Source organism: Chiloscyllium plagiosum, unplaced genomic scaffold, assembly GCF_037043375.1.
Source record: "Chiloscyllium plagiosum isolate Xiang-an unplaced genomic scaffold, Cpla_swu_hap1 HiC_scaffold_22, whole genome shotgun sequence".
NCBI classification, from domain to species: Eukaryota; Metazoa; Chordata; class Chondrichthyes; order Orectolobiformes; family Hemiscylliidae; genus Chiloscyllium; species Chiloscyllium plagiosum.
The window spans coordinates 78,840,354-78,863,817 of record NW_028270160.1 but is presented as its reverse complement, the minus strand read 5'-3'; the positions used below and the strand labels follow the sequence as shown (position 1 = coordinate 78,863,817).

The 23,464-nt window shown below is 46.0% G+C and overlaps 1 pseudogene across 1 annotated transcript; it reads right to left on the bottom strand.

The window, feature by feature from the left end:
• Positions 1–10,765: 10,765 nt before the first annotated feature.
• On the bottom strand, positions 10,766–23,426 carry LOC148146068 (beta-1,3-galactosyl-O-glycosyl-glycoprotein beta-1,6-N-acetylglucosaminyltransferase 3-like; annotated as a pseudogene). Its single transcript, XR_015761033.1, has 2 exons — positions 22,439–23,426; positions 10,766–13,086 (listed from the first exon to the last, which is right to left on the bottom strand). The product of XR_015761033.1 is annotated as a beta-1,3-galactosyl-O-glycosyl-glycoprotein beta-1,6-N-acetylglucosaminyltransferase 3-like (transcript).
• Between the last annotated feature and the right edge of the window lie 38 nt (positions 23,427–23,464).

Sequence of the window (23,464 nt, the reverse complement as noted above, 5' to 3'; positions counted from 1 at the left end):
GCGGAGAGATCGGGAAGATGATTGCAGGTCAAGAAGGCGGTGCTGAGTCTGAGGGTTGGGACTGAGAAAAGGTGGGGGGAGGGGAAATGAGGAAGCTGGAGAAATCTGCATTCATCCCTTGTGGTTGGAGGGTTTCTCCAGCTTCCTCATTTCCCCTCCCCCTTTTCTCAGTCCCACCCCCTCTCCGGCCTATCACCCTCACCTTAACCTCCTTCCACCTATCGCATTCCCAACACCCCTCCCCCAAGTCCCTCCTCCCTGCCTTTTATCTTAGCCTGCCTGGCACACCCTCCTCATTTCTGAAGAAGGACTTATGCCCGAAACGTCGATTTTCCTTCTCCTTTGATGCTGCCTGACCTGCTGCGCTTTTCCAGCAACACATTTTTAAGCTCTGATCTCCAGCATCTGCAGTCCTCACTTCCTCCTAGTGCAAAACTGAATTAACAAGAAAAGCAGTGGGATAACCGTACTGAGTAAAACAGCTTTCAGGGTGGTTCTACAACATGACGTATTGATTGGCTGACTAGCCTCAGCAAAGTGAAGGTCATCGCTGAAAAGAATATTGAAAGATATTTCAATATTGATGGGACTGATAGTGGGTGAAATCTGCAAGTCTTATTGTTTGAATACAAGTTGGAATTAGCATGTGAGACCTAATAGGATCAGATTAATCCAGTCTTTGGATATCACATCATTAAAATAAACCTGCTGTCATTCAATGATTTTAAAAATAATGAGATACCACACAAGATAAAATAGTCTCTGAAACTGTCTCTTCTTCAATTTTGAGATAATTCTCCAATTCTGAGACATTGCCAGCAGCAGGAAGGGAGAGGTTATTTCACAAACAACAACATGTACTTTCGAAGGCTAGTTATCTTGAAAGTATGCTACATCATCCTTCACATTGTTAGTGTGCCTGGTAAATCTTGTAACAACTTAAGTTATATAAATCTCTACATTTCCACTGTACACCTGATATGCCAGATCACAGTATGCTCACTAACTGAGTTTAAAGTGAATAGTTTCAGATAGGAGGCTCCTCAGTAATATGCAGTATTGTGGGTTTCTCTATGCTGTACAGAATGTGTATACACTGAGGCCACATTGATGGAATTTGGCTGAGCACTGACCCTATCTGGTCAAGAAAGTGTTCAGCAAGATGGTCTTTCCCTGTAGTAGTTTAAAGCCTGCTATTTCTCAGATGGGTTTTGTAATGACCCACTTCTCAATGACACCTGGTGTTTCCCATTACTTGATGGAAAGAGATGTTGTTAGTGGATCTTGCTCAGGCAGCTTGCTCCAAATGGGAGCCCAGCTACAATATTAGCAAAAGGTGAGTTGAGCAGGTCATTATGGAGTGATAACTGATGGTGAGCATGGATGGCATTGACTATCTGCGTGTTTTCATCAATCAGTGGATGTGTGGGGACACAGTATTTGTGAGGACAGCTCACTGGGAGCGGTGTTAAGCACAGGGTTCCATTTATGATGTGTATTGTTGAATTATTTGTTTGTCAAAAAGACGTGTGAGTTATGCTATTTGTAGAAAGAGGCATAGTGCTGTGGTGCACAGTTTAACAGGACAAACACTGAGATCTGGAGTGTTGTGGTAGCAGCTGTCCCACAGAGGATCAAACAACTTTGTCAAACAGGATGTTTCCCATCTTGCCCTTTGTTGCTGTTATCCTTTGATGTTCCCCAAACGATAATGGTCTATGTGAAGATACTCCCATGTACATTTCCTTGGGATTGTTATTTCATTTTAGGCTATTAATTTGCATAAGTATTTATTATTGTTATTATTATTTTGTTGGTACTGATATTTTAGAGATAAATGCCCGGATATATTTTTCGACCAATTCACTGTGAGGCCATAGTGTTACACCTTGATGCAGTACTCCATCAACTTTGTGAAATCTCTGTTATTGGACCTGGTCCAGAGGCCTCACCACTGTGGAAATTGGTTGGTCCAAAAGGATTTTTCACAGGTGAAAGCCAAGTTGGTTTATGGTGACTGACGTGTGATTTCGGATATTTGATATTTTTGTGCTGCTCCAAGGCTCCAATTAGGATCAAGAACATTTGGCCCGACAGAGTGAAAGTCGGTGCTGCTAGTGTGTATTCCTGATGAAGAGCTTATGCTCAAAATGTTGATTCTCCTGCTCCTCGGATGCTGCCTGACCTGCTGTGCTTTTCCAGCACCACACTCTTTAATTTTAATCTCCAGCATCTGCAGTGCTTTCTCTCTGTTGTGCCCTCCAGTTGAACTGAAATTAAACATTGAGAGACTCGTGAGTTGGAAACTGTAAATGGATCACCAGTTAATTCATAGTCCATCAGTAGCACACTGCTAAAAGAATATGAATCATCTGTCAACCGTGATTTACAAGATGCTCTTTGCATCATGGTGTGGGACATCATTGCACCGATTGTCACATGGGATGTCTGTCCAAGCAGTGATGGTGATTCACACCACAGAGGCAGATTACTATAGATATATAAATTCCAACCATTATAATTGCTGTAGTACAAGTCAGTTCAAGATCTTGCTGGGCAATTTTAGCCAATCTGCTTCTTAGAATTTTTATTGCATCTTCCTTGTATTCTGGGTGATTGGAAAGGAGGTGAGTGGGAATGACTGCTCGCCTGTGTTCACTTTATGGGTAGTTGTTCATGACGAGACCCTTTGCTGGTTGGGGATGGCTATTCAGGGAACTGACCTCACATAGGGCAGTTTAGTATGTTCAGCTCCTGTTTGGATGACAGTTCTGAGGTAGGGCCACTTAAATTGAAACATCACCTCTGATTTCTCTCCACCAATGCTGCCAGACCTGCTGAGCTTTTCTAGCAACTTTTGTTTTTGTTTTTGATTTACAATATCCTCAGTTCTTTCAGTTTTTATTTGTCATTTTTCATGTTGTTTGAATCACTGTGTGAAAGTGAGGTGATTTATTGAAGATCACATTTAGGTGCTGAATAACCCCAGATTGCTTTGTGGTTATTGATGGTTGGAAAGTATATCAGGGTGGGAGTAAGGTAGTATTGAAAGGACTTGTTATTGCCAGCTAACAATTGAAAGTTTATAAATGTTTGCAGTAACAACAACACTGAGCTGAACATTCCCCCAGTACATTGTATATGTCAGGGCAGCTGCTGGCACAGCATGTTTTACATCAAGGGAGTAATGCAGTGGATCAGACTTTTTGATGGAATAACAACCTGTTACTTCAATTCCAAAAAAGTTCACTCGAAGAAAATGCTGTTGATGCTTGTGCAATGGCTTGGGGTGTTCAGCAGAGGGTATCATTTTAAACACAAGAGAAAGAGGGAATTAACCCCCAAAACAAAAGACACTCCATTGGACAGAGACACAGACACAGAGATTACTCACAAATATACAACACACTGATACATTCCCAAGCTGAAGCAAACCTCATGGGAGAGAGGGAATATGAGACACCATCAAGAGAGCTGGGACTAACTGGAATATGAGTATCACCACTTCAGTCTGTCCATGTCTTAACTTCTGTTTGTCCCTGTATGACTTTTCCTCTCTCTCTGTGTCCTTTTGTCTGCCTCCCTCTGTCTATCTCCCTCTCACTGTTCTTCTCTTTCTCTCTGTCTCCATCTTTCTATTTCTCTCTATCTTCCCTATCTCTCCCTCTGCCCTTCTCTCTCTCTCCCTCTCTGAGATTCTCTAGCTCTCTCTGTCTCTGTTCTTCGCTTGCTCTCCTCCCGCTCGATCTCTCTGTTCTCTCTCTGTTCCTGTTTCTTCATCCCCACTCTTCCTCTCTTCTCTCTGTCACTTATTCCCTCTGTCTCTTTTTCTCTCATTCTCTCTTTCACCCTGTCTTTTTCTCTTAGATCTGAAAGTGCCTACACAATATTGCATCCCCCTATTCTGTTCCCATTTTACTCCCCTCCCAAATGTTTGCCCTTCCACAATTATTTTGCCCTCCCAAATATATTCCTCATCAAATGTGTACCCTCACAAATATTTTGCTGTTCCCCCATATCATGCTGAGCCCCACTCCCTGGTGTAGAGATTAATGAGTTTGTCTGGACTAACTGGCCTGTAGCTGACTGCTTTCGTGCACAGCAAGATCGCAGTCCTAGAATTATGGAAGCTTCACATCACACAGATAATCCTTTCAGCCTATCATGCCTCCCTACCACCACAACCACCAACAACCCCCCATCCTCCCACCACACCCCCCATTAAATAATCCTGGTGCTGTCCAGCTACTCAGGCCTTGCCCCGAATGGCATTGTTACTCCCCTACCTGGGGAGACCGCTCTTCCGCCCTGTCTCATACTCTGCCTCTTTGTCCTCTCACCCCTCCATCTCTCTCTCTCCTACAACAGCCCCTTCCCCCCCCCTCAAGCCCCATCAAACACTCCCCCTCTCCCTGGTTCTCTCTCACCACCTCCTTGCTTCCCATTCCTCCGCTCAAGAACTCAGGGGCATGGCTACTCCGCCTCCCCTCACAGACTCACAACCCCTGGGCTGAAGAACATGGTGAGTATGTTCAGAGACTAACTGGTCTTTTGACTGACTGCTGTAATGCACAGCAAGATTCCAGTCTGCAGCCAACCGATCACACATTCAATGAGAAAGGTACTTTATGCCCCTTCCACTCATCCCTCCACCCCCTGGCCTGGTTTGGACAACAGTGAGGGTAAAACCTGGGAGAGACAGGGGAAATGTGTATCCTAGTGCATTAACTGCATTTGGGAAGTCCAAATCTTCCCAATCCCCCTTCCCTGCCACTGGGACAGAGCAGAGGGGCCAGGGAGAAAGAGGGAGAGAAAATGCATTGAGAGAAAAAGAGAAGAACCAACAGATAGAGAGAGGGAGAAAGAATGAGATAATGACAGTCAGAGGGAGGGAATGAGAGAAAGAGAGTTCAAGGGAGGAAGAGATCGCAAGTGAAAATCCCAAGGACAGAATCAAGATGTCAGGCTAATAAAAGCAAGTATATTATCTCCATTCTTTATCTATCTTCAGAGACTGGTGTACATTAACCACAAATCTCTCTAATTGTCAATGCTTCCTTGGGTCCTATTGTTCATCGTGTATTTCCTTGTCTTGTTTGTCCTGCTCATGTGCATTACATCACCTCACCTCATTACTGCTGTTTCCTCGACATGAAGGATTACATTCTGTTTAGAGATTTATTGTTAAGTTTCACCATTTTATCATGAAATTCAGTGGCACTGCTGTTACTGAGTCCCCTTTATCCATATTCTCTGAGAGTGAGGGACAATGGGGGGGTATATGGGCCAAACACATGCAAATGGGACTATTTAACAGTGAAAACTGAGTGGCATCATCAAATTGGGCCGAAAAGCCTGTTTCCATGCTGTAGACCTCTAGCACTCTATAAATCCTTTACAATCACAGCTCCATCTCCCTCTGCTTGACAGTGACTATCACCCACACCCCAACGCTCACCAGCTGCTACTGAAGTTTTCCACTGAATCTTGTTGAAACAAGGAAGACTCCACATCACTCCCATTTTATTTCAGAATTCCAGGAATTGCTTTTCTTGAGTCAATGTGATGTCTCATGTATTTTGCTTTATCCTTTATAGAGGTGAGAGAAATACACCACACTGTAATATCGAGTCCAAATAGTTGGCAACTTCTTGATCCTTTGATCACACAAATACTCAGACACCAGCCCTGCATTATCTCAGTGATCAGAGCTACTTCTTTCCATCTGAAATGAACTGATTATCCATAATCTAAGAATGAAATAAATGATTAATAACCAACCAATTAATAAAGTTAAAATTTCAGAATCATTTCTTTTTTTCCAACTGAAATGCACACATTTTGAGATCAAACTGTAGCAGCTTCACTGTAACAAATGGGTGGAAGTGGTGGGGGAGAGAGAATCAAATGAGCTGCTGCACACACAAACAGTACTGTAGGAAACTAAGGTGTTGATATTTGGGGAATAATTAAATTGTGATGTAGTTGGACTGGGGGAACCTCACTGGACTTGTAATGCAGTGACCCAGGATACAAATACCGCAATTGGCAGAATTTAATCTCAAATAATTAATCCATCTGGAATTGAAAGTTAGTTTCATAGTCCCATTGCAGAACCTAACACCAATTCTGTAAATACACATCTGCTTCACTCATGTCCTTCACCAAAGGGAATCTGGGAATCTTACCTGGTCTGGCCCAGAAGTGTTTTCAGAAGACATTAAATAGTTCTAACTGATATATAATGCATGGTTAAAGCTGTATGTTTCAGACATGAGTGAGCAATGAAAACAGGAATGCTATTCGGTTTCAGCTTCGACATTGAAATTGGCAACACACACAATGAACACAGTGAAGTACTTCTTCCTAACAACTGGTAGCAAGACAGACATGGTCTAGGTTGTTTTTGCTGATTATTACATCACTTCACTCCTAAATGTTGATTGTCCTTTAAACACCACCTCAAAGATGTGCTTCAAATGGCAAAGACGGAGAACAGATTCTGACTGGGGAGCATCAGATTCGCAGTAGCAACACTAGGGACCAAATTCGTCAATTTGTGAGGAGATGTCAACCAGACTAGACCTGAAACTCGCATGAAGGGAACCAGTAAGAGAGAACAACTTACTTGTGTCCCGCTCCTCCAATAGATGGAGCCTAGAAAGAGAGAGAGAAGAGCAGTCTGGCAGACAAAGGGATGAATAATTGTGAGGCAGGGAGAAAGACAAGCTGATCATGGAGCTACAGGTGAAAATGGAGTTGGCTGTGCCTGAAGCAGCCCGTGTCATGACCAGGACCTGGGTTGTGGAGGGTCGATACAAACTTGATGGGCGAAATGGTCTCTTTCTGCAGTGTAGGGATTCTATGATCTTTGATAAGTTGAGTGATGATCACAGATAAGTACCTAATGCAATTAATCATAAAAGCAAACATTAAAAGTTAGAGCTACATAAACCCTGTTAATTGAGCTAAACGTTGAACTGGGAACTGAACTGAACTGCATTGCCAAAGAATCATCAATCTTGGAGAGATGACACATGAAGATTACCAGGACGGTACCAGAGCTGGAGAACTTTATGTAAATTTGTTCACAAATGGGAACATCATTGGTTGGGCCGGCATTATTTTCCTTCCCCAGTTGCCTAGAGGGTAGTTAAAGGTCAAGCACATTGCTGTGGGTCTGGAGTCACATGTAAGCCAGACCAGGTCAAATGGCAAATTTCCTTACCTAAAGCACATGAGTGTATCAGACGGGTTTTCACAACAATGTTTTAATGGGGAAGACTCCTTCCTTTTCCACTGAAATTGAATTCAATTCCCACCATCTGCCACGATAGGATTCAAACTCATGTCCCCAGAATATTGACTCGATTTTTTTTCTGCCCTTGCCCAGTCCCTTCCCACTTCCACCTGTGATTCCTCTGATGCCTTACTTTGGTTCTGGATGCTGCCAGGTTTATAGTGTTGTCAATCACAGGGACCCTGTTTCCAAAACTCATTCAACTTTCACGACAGAATAATCATCTCAATCCTTGTGCTCCTCATGTTGTGGCTCAGACTGGGAACACTTCACAGTTCCCATCTTCATATCCCGCAGTTTGACCTACACAGCTGTCCCACAGCGACAAATCACCTTTGGGTGTAGAAGGTTGGACTGGGCAAGGAATGGGAATTTTAATCAGTCACTAAGTTAGCTTGGAAATATGTGCTGCACATTATATTCCATCTACTAATTCCTTCCTCACTCAATGAAGTTGCCCATATCTTTGGTCCACAGCTTTCTCTCCCACTCACTGTAGATCTTTTCAGTGAACCTGGAAACATTACATTTGTTCCCTTCAGCTACTCATTGCTATCAATTGTAAGTGCCTGTGCCTTTAGCAGTGACCCTTCAGGCACCCCCACTGGGTACTAACTCGAAGAAAGTGAGGACTGCAGATGCTGGAGACCAGAATTGAAAAGTGTGGTGCTGATAAAGCGCAGCAGGCCAGGCAGCATCTGTGGAGCAGAAGAATCGACCTTTCGGGCATAAGCCCTTCTTCAGGAATGAGGCTAGTGTGCCAAGTGGGCTGAGATAAAAGGTGGGGGGGGGAATTTGGGGGAGGGGCGCTGGGAATACATAGGTGGAAGGAGGTGAGGGCGAGGGTGATAGGCTGGAGAAGGGGTGGGGGCGGAGAGGTCGGGAAGAAGATTGCAGGTCAAGAGGGCGGTGCTGAATCCGGGGTTGGGACTGAGATAAGGTGCAGGGAGGGAAATGAGGAAGCTGGAGAAATCTACATTCATCCCATGTGGTTGGAGGGTTCCTAGGCGGAAGATGAGGCGCTCTTCCTCCAGGCGTCGTGTGGCCAAGGTCTGGCGATGGAGGAGGCCAAGGACCTGCATGTCCTTCGTGGAGTAGGAGGGGGAGTTAAAGTATTCAGTCACGGGGTGATTGGGTTGGTCGGTGCGGGTGTCCCAGAGGTGTTCCCTGAAACGTTCCGCCAGTAGGCGGCCTGTCTCCCCAATGTAGAGGAGACCACATCGGATGCAGCGGATACAGTAAATGGTGTGTGTGGAGGTGCAGGTGAATTTGCAATGGATATGGAAGGATCCATTGGGGCCTTGCAGGGAGGTGAGGGGGGAGGTGTGGGCGTAAGTTTTGCACTTTTTGTGGTTGCAGGGGAAGTGGAGTGGAGATTGGGCTCGTGGAGGGTGTGGACCTGACGAGGGAGTTGCGGAGGGAGTGGTCTCTCCGGAACGCTGATAGGGGTGGGGAGGGAAATATATCCCTGGTGGTGGGGTCTGTTTGGAGGTAGCGGAAATGACGGAGGATGGTACATGTATCTGGAGGTTGGTGGGGTGGAAGGTGAGGACCAGTGGGGTTCTGTCCTGGTGGTGATTGGAGGGGCAGGGTTCAAGGGCGGAGGTGCAGGAAGTGGAGGAGAGCATCGTCGACCACGTCGGAGGGGAAATTGCGGTCTTTGAAGAAGGAGGCCATTTGGGCTGTTCGGTAGTGGAATTGGTCCTCCTGGGAGCAGATGCGGCGGAGGCGAAGGAATTGGGAATATGGGAGGCGTTTTTACAGGGGGCATGGTGGGAGGAGGTGTAATCTAGGTAGCTGTGGGAGTCGGTCGGTTTGTAGTAAATGTCTGTGTTGAGTCGGTCACCCGAGATAGAAATGGAGAGGTCTAGGAAGGGGAGGGAGGAGTCTGAGACGGTCCAGGTAAATTTGAGGCTGGGGTGGTACTAGCTCATCAAGCTGGAAATGACCTTGTTTACTGCCCAGCTAGTCCTCCACCCTCCAGGGCACAGCAAACACTGTGACATTCATGGTACAGTCTCTTTTAACATCGCAATGGTGTCACGAACCCACAGAAAACCCACAGAAAGCAGAGATGAGGGAGGGAGGCAGAGAAGTGAAGGGCAAAGAGAGAGAGAGAGAGACACACACACAGGGAGAGAAATAGGGAGACAGAAGAGGAGAGACAGACACACTGTCTATGCCTATGAGGGAGAGAGAGCTGTGAGGGCTCACTGGGCTGAATACATCCCTAAATGATGAAACAAAATTCAGAGACAGATCTCTGGTCAATGACAGTGTGGGGATGGCATTTCAAACCCATGGCCAAAGGAACAATGATGGGAACAATGTCGAGGTGAGTACTTCCTCTGTACCTAACACCATTCTGTCCCTGTCCTGGGAGTGTTTGAATAGGATGGAGTGGAGGGAGATTTACTCTTCTCAATCCCAGGATTGTACCTGCCCTGGATGTATACAGTTGGCATTACATGTGGCATTACAGAAGCAACATTTCTCTTTGTATAGCTTCTGCTGTCATTGCCCTGTCAATTTTGGTGGGAGATGGATAAAATGGAGATGTCTGAGTCCTTGAAGTATGAAGCAAGCTCCATTAAACAATCCCTGGATGTTAGACTAACACGGGACATTCACACACATAGGTCAGCTTCCGTCATTTGTACAGAAACCACCCTGAACCCCTTGATTAGATTCCAGTCTGAAACTCACTCCCGCATATCTGGTATTCTTTATACAAACCACCCTGAGACCATCACTTAGATGTGGACATTATTGCAGTGTTCTGATTTCTGTTCATTAAACAGCCATAATCATTCTCACTCAGTCCCATTTAGTTCCCATTTCTACAAGTCTATTCTATCTCATTTGTTTTCTTTTTGACTGTTTTCATTTCTATCTGCATCCAAATGATATCCAATGTCACTATTTCCGGTGTTAGTGTCTATAGTTAAAACATCTGACATCGCAATGTCCAGCATTACACTGTCCAGTGTCACAGTCTGATCTCACAGTATCTAGTGACAGTGTCCAGAGTGACAGTGTTGTAACCAGGGTGACCGTGTCAAGCGTTGGAGTGTCCGGACTGACTGCCACTCCCTGTATGACAATGTCCAGAGTTATTGTGCTCGGAGGTATGGTGTCCGGAGTGACAGTGTCATACAGGGAGTGATAATGTCCAGAGTTATTGTGCCTGGAGGTACAGTGGCCGGAGTGACACAGGAAAATGAAGCTGAACCAAAACCAAACTCCCGATCACTGGATTTGCAACACAGTGACATTCAACCATTCAATGACCCTCAAAATCGTTCAATTGTTCCTTACCAGAATTTACAAATAACAGATCTTGGATATCAAGTTTATAACTTAATAAATTGTTAATTTCTGATTATGTCACTTTAGCAGAACACAGATTATCATGAACCCACGCACCCCTCCAATTCGCACACCAGCAGACAATTAAGAGATAAACTTGTTTAAAATTTTAATTTGCCAGTTGATAACAGTTTCAATGATAAATAGTAGGCCATCATGAAATCCTTTGATGCTGGGTTGTATTACAGGCACAAGAACTATACACCATGTTTGAACTTAAAGTCACCAGTCAATGCGAACAAATTCTGCAGACCTGTGGAGACTAATACTCATTCCCGAAGACTCACATTCTTATCTCAGACCTTTTAACAAGTTAACGACTGGGGAAATAACTAAACAAAGTCAAACCAAAAAGAAGACCAGACCAGTCCAGCAACTTCCAAAGAAGCACTTCCTCCAAGCCCAAAATCCAGTCAGAGCGAGGTCACTCATGGTTTTTGCTTTCTTTCTCACCATTCTCTGTGGTTACCTGCCCGGCAGCATTCCTCTTACTGACTGACCCATTCAATATCCATCCAGCTGTCAGTACCTGAGCAGAACTACATCTCGGTGCTGAAACGTCTGCTGTGTTCAGAGAACAGTAATTCACCTGCATTATCTTTCCTGGCCAGATCCTAACAGCAAACATCAGTCTTTTGTCTCTCCAGTTTTTTTTTTAAAGAAGAACTAGCCACTGTTCAAACTTCAATTCTCAATTTGGACTCACAGTTCCTAACCAAAATGAGAAAAATAAAAAAATAGTGATGGTCACAACACTGATCTTACAGTGTCCAGCTGTTCAGTGCCCACTCGTGCAGTGTTCCAGTAATGCAGTGTCCACTCGTGCAGTGTTCCAGTAATGCAGTGCTCACTCGTGCAGTGTTCCAGAAATGTAGTGCCCACTAGTGCAGTGTTCCAGTAATGCACTGTTCCAGTAATGCAGTGCCCACTAGTGCAGTGTTCCAGTAATGCAGTGTTCCAGTAATGCAGTGCCCACTAGTGCAGTGTTCCAGTAATGCAGTGTCCACTCGTGCAGTGTTCCAGTAATGCAGTGTCCACTCGTGCAGTGTTCCAGTAATGCAGTGCCCACTCGTGCAGTGTTGAGTATTATTGGTGGATGTGTCCCTGTGAGACTGGGCACAAATAACCCCATCGACCTGTGGCCAACCACTTCAACTCCCCCTCCCACTCCACAATGACACTTCCTGCACCACCAAATCCAAGCTATCTGATGACTGGAGGAAGAACACCTCATCTTCTGCCTTGGGACCCTCAACCACATGACATCAACATTGACATTACTAGTTTCCAAATCTCTCCTCTCCCCCCACATCATCCCAGATCCAACCCTCCAAGTCGGCTCTCCCCTCTTGACCTGACCATCTTCCTTCCTAACTATATGTTCGACCTTCCCCACCGACCAATCACAATCACCCCCCCAGCTGGATTTACCGAGCACCTTTTCAGCTACCTTCCCCAAAAGCCCCACCCTCACTCTATTTATCTCTCAACCCCCGTGGTCCTCCACATTCCTGATGAAGGGCTTATACCTGAAACATCGGTTCTCCTGCTCCTCGGATGCTGCCTGACCTGCCATGATTTTCCAGCACCACACATTTTGACTCTCACAGTAACTAATGTTACAGTGCTAAGTCTCACAGTGCCAAGTGTTACAGTGGATAGTATTAAGGTATCCAATCTCCACAGTGCCCAACACTATAGTGCCCAGCCTCACACTGTCTAGTGTTACAGTGGCCATGTTACAGCATGCAGTCTCACTGTGCCTGGCCTCCACAGCAGCCAGTGTTATAGTATACAGTCTCACAGTGCCCAGTTTCACAGTGCCCAGTCTCTCAGTGTTTCCGATATCTCACCCACCACCCCTACCACCATCACTGAGGTTTAATCTGTCCCAACCTCCAACCCAGCCCCAGTTTTACCAAGTGTCCTGTTTTGGAGATATTCCTCCATGCACTGTACTGCAGTGTTGTCCATGTTGGGGTCAAACTTATTTGCAAAAAAAATCTCTGACGGACCACCCACTGTAGATCTCCTGCCCCATACACACAAACCAAGTGGCGATACCTTCCCGTGCAGGGAGGGTATAGGGCACCCCTCGCAACGTCACCAGCCTCAAAGGACCACTTTACTGCCCGGCCAAGTGTCCTGGTGGCTCCTTGGGTGTATGGGATGGAGCCGGGTACATTGGGCATTCTGTGCAGGGTAGCCCACACATGCTCGTCCGGGCTGTAGGTGTCCTCTGACCACTTGAGGAAGGCCTGGATCTCGGCACTGTCAAACACATGGCCAACAAACTCTCTGGAGGCCATGAAGTAGGCGCTGCCCACGAAGATGGAGGTGCTGATGTTCGGCTGGTCTTTCAGTTGCGCCGTCCAGACGACTTGGTCGAGGGTATCATGGTGGTATTGCCAACGTTTCTAAAAGGCAAGCACAAGAGAGAGTGAGAGAGACGAGAAAGTAGAAATGATAGCTTTTCAACTTCGCCTATGGCTTTTTCCCTCCCCAACTCCTCTGCACTCTCCTCGCCCCCAGCTCCAGCAAGATCCATGCACACTCCTTCTCTCAGTTACTCACCTTACAGTGGAGAACAAGGCCATTCAGCCCCTCAGGCCTTTCTCACTCCTATTGCCTATTGCCAGTCACCTGCCTATTTCCCCATATCCCTGCCTCCTAAACCATCTCCCAATGCTCATTCGCTGAGCAAACATAAAACTCATCCTCAAACACTCCCAGTGCATCTGGCTCCAAAAATATGCTTCAAGCTGTGCCCTCTGGTCATAAAGGTTGAGAGCACCAGAAAAATAAATCCTTCAGCCCATCATGTCTGCGCTGGCAAAACAGGCTCCTTGCTACTCCAGTCTCATTTTTCCAGCACTGGGAACATTGTCTTTCATGCCTCACCAGTGCAATGGAGACACTTTCCTGTGGTCATCAACTCCTGGAATGGAACTTGAACACAGAGCTTTTGCCTTAGAGAGAAGAACATGGTGTGCAGGGATATAGTTCTTTTAAAGTTGCATTGCAGATAGACAGGGTGGCGAAGTAGGTATTTGATACCTTTACCTTCATTGGTCAGTGCATTGAGTATAGGAGTTGGGATGAAATGTTGCAGCTGTAACAGAGATGGATAGAGCTCTGAAAGATAGTGGAATCAAGGGTTATGGGGATAAGGCAGGAACAGGATACTGATTGTGGATGATTAGCCATGATCATAATGAATGGTGGTGCTGGCTCGAAGGGCCGAATGGCCTACTCCTGCACCTATTGTCTATAAGTAGGAGTATCTTTGACTATCTCTGATATGCCTTTGCCATTAACAAGTGTGATCTATTGTCTGTAGAGGACATTGGTGAGGCCACTTTTAAAATACTGCATACAATTCTGGTCGCCCTTCGAAAGAAAGGATGTTGTTAAACTTGAGAGGGTGCAGAAATGATTTACCAGGATGTAGCTGAGATTGGAGGGTTTGAGCTACAGTAAGAGGTTGAATAGACTGGGGCTATTTTCCCTGGAGTGTCGGATGCTGAGGGGTATCCTTACAGAAGTTCATAAAATCTGGAGGAGCATGGATAGATGTTGAAATGATCAGCCGGATGATAGTACACTTCACACAGCTTCCTTTATCACATACATGCAAGAAGACTCAACCAGCCGGGTCAAAGCTCACCCTTGCCTGGAGAGTCTGAAACAGGCAGTTGCAATCACACTTTTACACACAAATCAGCGTTCCCTTTTCACGAATTACATTTTGATTTCAAGCCTTAGCAACACAACTGATCAATCAGATCCTGATCTAGGTATATGACGTTTAGCATTAGATCATTGACCTTAGACTTCTACAACACCTGTTGAGTGTTGTTTCGGTCTTCCTGCCTTCTCACTTAACTGGAGCCAGTTTCAGTAAGCTAGCTAGCTTGCATACATGCTTGGCTGCACTTTTCTGTTGCTGCTCAGAATTGTTTAGCTGACCTCTTTTTCTGTTCTTGCCCCATTTTGATTCCTTCCACGTCGGCTGTATAGCCAAAGGTCTTTTCCCAAGGATGGGGGAGTCCAAAACTAGAAGCATAGGTTTAAGGTGAGAGGGGAAAGACCTGAGGGGTTACGTTTTCACGCAGTGGGTGATGTGTGCCTGGAATGAGCTACCAAGAGGTGGTGGAGGCGGCTGGTACAATGACAATATTTAAAGGGCGTTTAGATGTGAACATTAATAGGAATAGGTGAGAGAGATATGTGCCAAAGGCTGGAAAATGGGACTAGGTCAGATTGGGATGACTGGTCAGCACAGACAGGTTGAACTGAAGGGTCTGTTCCATACTGTATGATGCTATGACTCCATGCTCTCTGGTTATTGAGGTTTAGAGCACCAAAATAATAAGTTGCCCTTCAGCCCATCGTGTCTGCACTGGTCAAAAAGACAAGCTCCGAGCTATTCTCATCCTATTTTGCAGCACTTGGCCCATACTCTTGAGTGTCTCACAATAGCAATGAAGACATCTTCCTATGGCCATCAGTTCCTGGAGTAGGACTTGAATCCAAAGCTCCTCCCACAGAGTGAAGGACACCACACATTAGATTCTCTACAGTATGGAAACAGCCCATTTGGCCCAACAAGTCCACACCAATCCTCTGAAGAGCAACCCATCCACACCCATTACCCTACCCGATATTTACCCCTGACTAATGCACCCGAACACTATGGGCAATTTAGCACGACAAATCTACCTGGCCTGCACATCTTTGTGGATTGTGGCAGGAAAACAGAGCACCCGGAGGAAACCCACGCAGACATGGGGAGAATGTGCAAACTCCACACAGACAGTCACCCAAGTCTGGAATCGAACCCAGGTCTATGGCGCTGTGAGGCAACAGTGCTAACCACTGAGCCACCGTGCCACCCCTTCCACAAGACACAAAACACTTTATTTACATTGTATCAAAAGATATCTTTTATCCTCGGTCCTTGTGGCATCATGCATGGGAGATATGGATCCTTGAGGAGAAAGTGAGGACTGCAGATGCTGGAGATCAGAGCTGAAAATGTGTTGCTGGAAAAGCGCAGCAGGTCAGGCAGCATCCAAGGAACAGGAGAATCGACGTTTCGGGCATGAGCCCTTCTTCAGGAACGTCGAAACATTGATTCTCCTGTTCTTGGATGCTGCCTGACCTGCTGCGCTTTTCCAGCAACACATTTTCAGATATGGATCCTTGGTTACCAAGGAAAGGATAGATTATCGATGGTATGCAGGAATGTGGATGGTGGAACAGGATCAAACGGGCCAATGGTCTACTCTTGTTCCTTGTATGTATGGGAGCAGATCTTTTTTTTTCATTCAACTTACATCGGAACTTGCCATCATCTCATACAAATGTAGTTTAGGCTTCATTTGCGTTTCAATTCCTCAGATCTCCCTACCAGGCCTTTAACCCAAAATCTTACATCTGCATTCCATTGCACTTGTACAATCGGTGAACAGTGAAGTATATTTCCTTGTCTTCATTAGCGAGTGCTCACCCTGTACCCATTGAATAAACCTCACCCCAATCTCCTTTGTTCCAATGGGAGCATCGTTGACCTTTCCAACTGAGCCATCCAACTTAAACCCTGGCACCATTCTGCGAAATCTCCTCCCTGTCCTGAGGGCCCTCACATCGTTTTAGTCACCGGAAATGACCACAACAATCCAACTGGGGCTAAACCAATTCGACATGCAGCATAACTCAACCATTTGTTGGCATCAATGCCTCTATTTATGAAGCCTTCTGCTTTTCTACCCTCTTATGGCCTCCCCCATCTTCTAATGTTGATGAATGTTTATCGCCAGATCCCTCTAATCCTTCGCACTCTTTACGATTGTGCCATTACATTTCTATTACCTCTCCACATCCTTCTCCCAAAACATATCACCTTACACTCTTCTGTATTCCCCTCTGACTGGATGCTGTCTGTTCATTGTGGTGACTCTGGACAATTCACATCATCCTCACCATTTGCCAATCCTCCAGGTTTATCATTGCCCCGAATATGGGCATTTTGCCACATACTCCAAGATTGATATCACTGACATATTGAATAAAAGCAGTCGTCTATTTAGGGCTGAGATGCGGAAACATTTAACTTACAGGATAGTGAAGTTATGGAATTCTGTACCACAGAAAGCTGTGGAATTTGAGTCATTGAATATATCCAAGAATGCGATTAACAAATATTTAGGTTTCAAAAGCATCAAAGGCATGGGGAGAAAGTGGTAGTATGGCATTGAGATAGAGGGTTAGACAGGATCATATAGTATGGTGGGCCTCATGGAGGGCCAAATCATCTTCTCCTGCTCCGGGTCTTGATGTTTATATGTCCCAGCTGTGTGGATCATTCCCATCTACCAACCTACCAACGTCTCGTCCAAAACAAGATCCATGAATTAGAGCTTGTATTGTCAATTTTGTTGTCCAGCCATTTTTATCTAGTGCCTAGTGAAACACTTCATTGAATCCAGTTCAGACAACATTCTCTGCATTCAAATTCTCACATCAATGCATGATACGAGGTTGGAGACTTACTTTTTGAAAACCTGCACTGGCTTCGCTTCATTACTTTGATCTAAGGCAGGTTGGTGCGAATTGCAGCCATAATACCAGCATGAATGACAAGTGCATGATATAAAGTAAACTAGGATCCATGCGGTGTGAGTCTTGGAGACACAGGTTCAAGTCGCTTCTGCTCCAGAGTTGTGCGATAACGTCTTTGAACAGTTTCATCAGTAAATGTAAGACCACTAACAAGTCGGGACAGGAGTCGGCCATTTGGTCCCTCAAGCCAGCTTCACTAGGATCGTGGCTGATTCAACATTCCTCAAGTCTATGTTCTTGCCCTATCCCCGTAACGCTTAATTCCCCAACTGAACAAGAATCTATCCATCTGAGCCTTAAATATATACAAGACAGCTCTCTGTGGCAAGGAATTCCAAAGATTCACAACCTTCTGAGAGAAGAAATTCCACCTCATCTCAGTCCTAAACTGGTGCCCCTTTATTCTGAGACAATACCCCCCTGGTCCTGGACTCTCCCATGAGGAGAAACATCCTTTCAGCATTTACCCAGTCAAGCCCCTTAATCCTGTCCATTTCAATGAGGTTACCTCTCATTCTTCTAAACTCCAGTGAGTAGAATCCTGTTTAGCCCTTTGTTTTAAGACAATCCCTCCATAATGGGGGCAATCCCACTGAACATTTTCTCTTAACTTCCTCCAATGAAACAACATGTTTTCTTAAATAAGGTGACCAGAAGTGCTCACAGTACTCCGGATGTGCTCTCACAAGCACTTTGCACAGTTGCAGTAAGACCTCCTGACTTTTATACTCCAACCCCCCTTCAAATAAGGGCAAACATTCCACTTCAGTTCTGAAGAAAGGTCACCAGACTCAAAACATTGACTCTGTTTTCTCTCCACGAATGCTACCCGACCTGCTGAGTCTCTCCAGAAATTTCTGTTTTCGTCCAATATTCCATTAGTCTTCCCAATTACCTGCTGCCCCCGTGTGCAAGCTTTCCATATTTCATTCACTAGTTCCCCCAAGTCCCTTTGTGTTGCAGCTTTCTGAAGCTTTCTCCATTTAAATAATATTCTATTCTTTTGATTTCCCTTCCAAATGAACAACTTCACATTTTCCCACATTGCACTCCATTTGCCAACATTTTTGCCAACTTAACATATCAATATCTGTCTGTAAAGCACATAAGACAACATTTTTTACTGTAACTCGATTATACATGACAGTAATATATCAGCAAGGTTTGAGAAGGTTTGTAGCTCAGGTTGAGGTTCTAGATGTAGGTTTGCTCGCTGAGCTGGAAGGTTCACTGAAGATGTTGCCTAGTATGGTGACAACACATCTGAAAATGAACCTTCCAGCTCAACGAGCAAACCTACATCCAGAGTAATATTTCGAATCAACCTCAGAGTACAACGGGATCTTGATCAGATGGGCTAATAGGCCGAGGAGTGCCAGATGGAGTTTAATGTCGATAAATGTGAGGCCATTTTGGTTTGGCAAATCAGGGCAGGAATAATACACTTCATGGTAAAGTCTGGGGAGTGATGATGAAACAAGAGATCTTGGAATGCAGATTCATAGTTTCTTGAAAATGGAGTCGCAGATAGACAGGGTAGTGAAGAAGGCATTTGCTACGCTTGCCATTATTGGTCAGTGCATTGTGTGTAGGAGTTGGGAGGTCATGCTGTGGCGGAACAGAACATTGGTTTGGCAATTTCTGGAATACAGCATGCAATTCTGGTCTTCCTGCTATAGGAAGGATGTTGTGAAACTTGAAAAGGTTCAGAAAAGATTTACAAGGATGTTGCCAGAGTTGAGTGTGGAAATGCAGGAGATTGGTACGAGATGTGGAATAATTACAGACATGATGGGCTGAAGGGCATCCTTCCGCAAGAATTCTTTAATTCTGTGACTGACGCAGTGGGAGATTAACTTCAAGGTTCATGTTATCAGGAGGGACACCAAAGCCCTTTCCTTAGCTGAGAGGTCAGAAAACTCTCTACTCTTTACATGAACTAAGGCATAACCTGTCTCCACCAATATCATAGCAAAAGTCAGCCATTCGTCCCTTCAAGTCTGCTCCACCATTCAAGAAGATCACTGCTCTTCTGGTTGCAATTTCAATTCCACATTTCTAGCGGTTGCTCCGGGGTCCTTATCTTTTTTTAAAAAAAGGTCACCTTGCTCACCCTTTCATAACTTCATCAACTCAGCCTTCACAACTTCGTACAGAAGAGATTTACACAGTGCAACAGCCCTCTCAGGGGAAAATAATTCTGCAAGGCATTGGTGAGGTCACTTTTGGAGTACTGGGAAAATTTATGATCGCCCTGCTGTTGGAAGGGTGTTGTTAAACTGCAGAATAGATTTACAAAGATGTTGCCTGGACTGCAGGATTTTAGTTATAAGGAGAGGCTAGATAGGCTAGGACTTTTCTCACTGGAGTATTGGAGGGTGAAGGGTGACCATATAGAGGTTTATAAAATTGTGGGGGAAATCAATAAAAGTGAATAGCCCCAGGATGGGGGAGTCCAAACCCAGAGGGCATAGGTTTAAGGTGAGACCTGAGGGTGGTGCAAATACGGAGCAAGCTGCCAAAAAGAATTGTTGTAGTGGGTACAATCACAAGATTTAACAGACGACATAAATAGGACAAGTTTCGAGGGATATGGACCAAACACAGGATAATGGGACTAGTTCCAATTAGGATACCTGGTTGGCATGGATGAGTTGGACGAAAGGGTATGTTTCGGTGCTGTAGGACTCTGACGATATCTTATTCTACAAAACATCTTGTCAAACCTACAAGAGAAAGCAATGTCCCATCAACCACCTTATCATGTCCCCTCAGAGAAATTTATACATTTCAAAAAGATCTCTCAGATTTGCAAACTTAAATGTGTAAAAGCCAATTTGTTCAACCTTCCTTCATAAGATAAACCCTTCATTCCCAGATGAAACTTGCTGTCAATGTAATTATTTTAAATGAGAGAAAAATGTACAGACTGCTCTGCCCTCATCAATCCTCTTTGTTACTTCTTCAAAAAACTCAATCAAGTTTGTGAGACTATTTCACTATCAACCTAAGAACAATCCTTTACATGCTCTGAACGAAACTTACATTCTTCTGTTCACTCTTAACTTTTAAGGGGTATCCATGGGCACCCGCATGGGACCCAACTATGCCTGCCTCTACATCCATCGGCACCATTCTCCACCTTTTCCTCCACTACATTGATGACTGGATTGGCACTACCTCGTATATGCATGAGGTGGTTGAAAAGTTCATTAATTCTATCAACACCTTCCAACCTGACCTCAAATTTACCCGGACAATCTCGGACACTTCCTTCCCCTTCCTGGACCTCTCCATCTCTGGCAACCGACTAACCTCGGACATCTACTACAAATCCACCAACTCCCATAGCTACCTGAAATACACCTCCTCCCACCCTGCCCCTGTAAAAACACTATCCCTTATTCCCAATTTCTCTGCCTCTGCTGCATCTGTTCCCAGGAGGACCAATTCCACCACAGAACATCCCAGATGGCGTCCTACCTCAAAAACTACAATTTCCTCTCCCACATGGTTGACAATGACCTCCAGTGCATCTGCTCCATTTCCTGTACCTTCACCCTTGAACCACACCCCTCCCAACGCAACAGGGACAGAACCCCTTGGTCCTCACCTTCTACCCCACCAACATCCGGATACATTGCATTATCCTCCACCACTTCTGCCACTTACAAACAGACTGCACCATTAGGGACATATTTCCCTCTGCACTCCATCTGCATTTCAGAGACCATTCCCTCTGCAACTCCCTTGTCATATTCACACCCCCTAAAAACGCACCCTCCCCTCCTGGCACCTTCCCTGGCCTCTGAAAACCTGCACCCACACCTCCCACTCACCTCCGTCCAAGGCTCCAAAGGATCCTTCCACATCTGACAGAAATATACTTGTACCTCCACCAATGTCATCTACTGAATCTCCTGTTCCCTGGATGCTGCCTGACCTGCTGTGCTGTTCCAGCAATAAAGTTTCAACTTTGATCTCCAGCATCTGCAGACCTCACTTTCTCCTCATCTACTGCATCCATTGCACCCGATTGTGGTCTCCTCTACATCGGGGAGACAGAACTCTGACTTGTGGATTGTTTCAGAGAACATCTCTGGCACACCCACACCCACCAACCAACCCCACTGCCCCGTGGCTGAACACTATAACTCCCCCTCCCACCAAGGGCATGCAGATTCTGGGCCTCCTCAATCACCAAACCCTTACCAGCTGACACCTGGATATTCCACCTTGGAACCCTGCAACCAGGTGGATCAATGTCGATTTCAGTAGTTTCCTCATTTCCCCACCTCAACTTATCGCAGTCCCAAGCCTCCAACTCAGCACCACCCTCCTGACCAGTCCATCTTCCTTCCCACCTGTCCACTCCACCTTCCACAACCTCTTCCCCCCCCCCCCCCCCCCGCATACCTTCATCTATCTATCACATTCCCAGCTACCTTCCATCCCCAGCCACACACCCATCCCACTTATTTCTCAACCCCCTGGTCCACAAGCCTCATTCCTGATGAAGGGCTTATGTCCGAAACATTGATTCTTCTGCTCTTCAGATATTGCCTGACCCGCTGTGCTTTTCCAGTGCCACACTCTTGTCTCTGATCTCCAGCATCTGTAGTCCTCACTTTCTCCTACACTCTTAACCTAACTACATTCCTGTATATTCTCCTAATCAGTCTATATCCCTCCTTATCTCTATCCCAGGCCCAGCCCTCTCTTTCTACCCCATCCCTTTCACCTGACCATCTTCCTTTCCACCCATCTGCTCCACCCCACCCACTGTCCAATCACAGCCACCTCTCCCCTGCATCCACCAATCGCCATCCCACCCACCTTTCCCCAGCCCCACACCCCCATTTATTCTGCAGCCCCTTCCTCTCCCCGGGTTCTGATGAAAGTTCCGACCTGAAACGTCAATTGCTCTTCTACTCTGTTTTCAGCTCAACTCTCCAACTCCTCTATATTCCTTTGTACATTCTGAACCTCCCTCCATGCAATTGAACTGTTTTAACAACCCTGTCTCTCTTTGTACAGGCAGGAGTGAAGGACTGGGGGGAGAGAGAGAGAGAGATGATGGAGGGAGGGAGGGAGGATGGAAAACACTTAGATGAAGAGAGGTCCAGCAGACAGGAAGGCGGTTACCTTTTTGAACCCTGGTGCAGGATCCGACTCAATCACGTTGGAGCCGTTCAGAGCTCTGAGGCTGCGGACTAACTCCCGGTTGGTCTTCAGGGGGAAGTCTTGGCCACACACATTGATGAAGTACCTCCAGGGGACAGGGCTCTCCAGCAGCTCCTTCATGCAGTTGAGATCCGCCTGAACTCTGCTCCAGCCAGCATAGGTGAGCCACTCCAGCTTGGCTGCGACAAAGACATTGTGAAAACACGAAGCGATGGCCCGAACGGCCGCATGAAATTGACTCGGGGATTTGCGGTCCACGTGGATACAGTAGACATTCTGTGGGGCGTAAATGCTCCGCAGAAGCCTCTCGAACATCTCAATGCTCTGGTGGATGACCATGGAGTAAGCCAAGGGGAAGTGTTCCTCCTCAGGGCTCAGGGGGACAGTGATATACTTGCGGGCCCTCACAAACGATCTGCAATTTCGGGTCATGTTCAGATAATCTCCCTCAGTGACGGCTTGGTGCTTGAGGGAGACAGTAATGGAGTTGAGGAGGGCCCTTTCCACCTCCTGCCTGTCCCCATGGATGATCTGCCAGCAGGTGGAGTTCTCCTCGACCAGCAGAAGGTGTTCCTGCATTGGACTGGCGCCTGGTTTCACCAGCCTGAGGGTCAGCCGGCCCCCTCCTCTATGGACCAGCAGCCATTGGCACAACAAGACCACACTGAGCACACACAGCGCTGATCTGAGGCACAACCAGCGGGTACAACCCTGGCTCAGCTTGGGCATAGCACTTTCCAGAGGGCAGTGTCCTCAGCCTATAGGCGATAGGCAAATGCAGATTGGATGCTCTCTGTGCTGGGCAGCACTGCCTCCACCAGGCCGTGGGGAAGGAGTGACTGCAATTTGCTGGAGAGGTCGCAGCAGCCAGTCCCCTCTCCTTGTCTTTCCTTTTCCCAAGATTCAACGAATGACTCCGACTTTCACTCCCTCTCCCCCGGAACTGCTCTCCCTCTGGAATTCCTCTCTCACTTTAACACCTCTCCC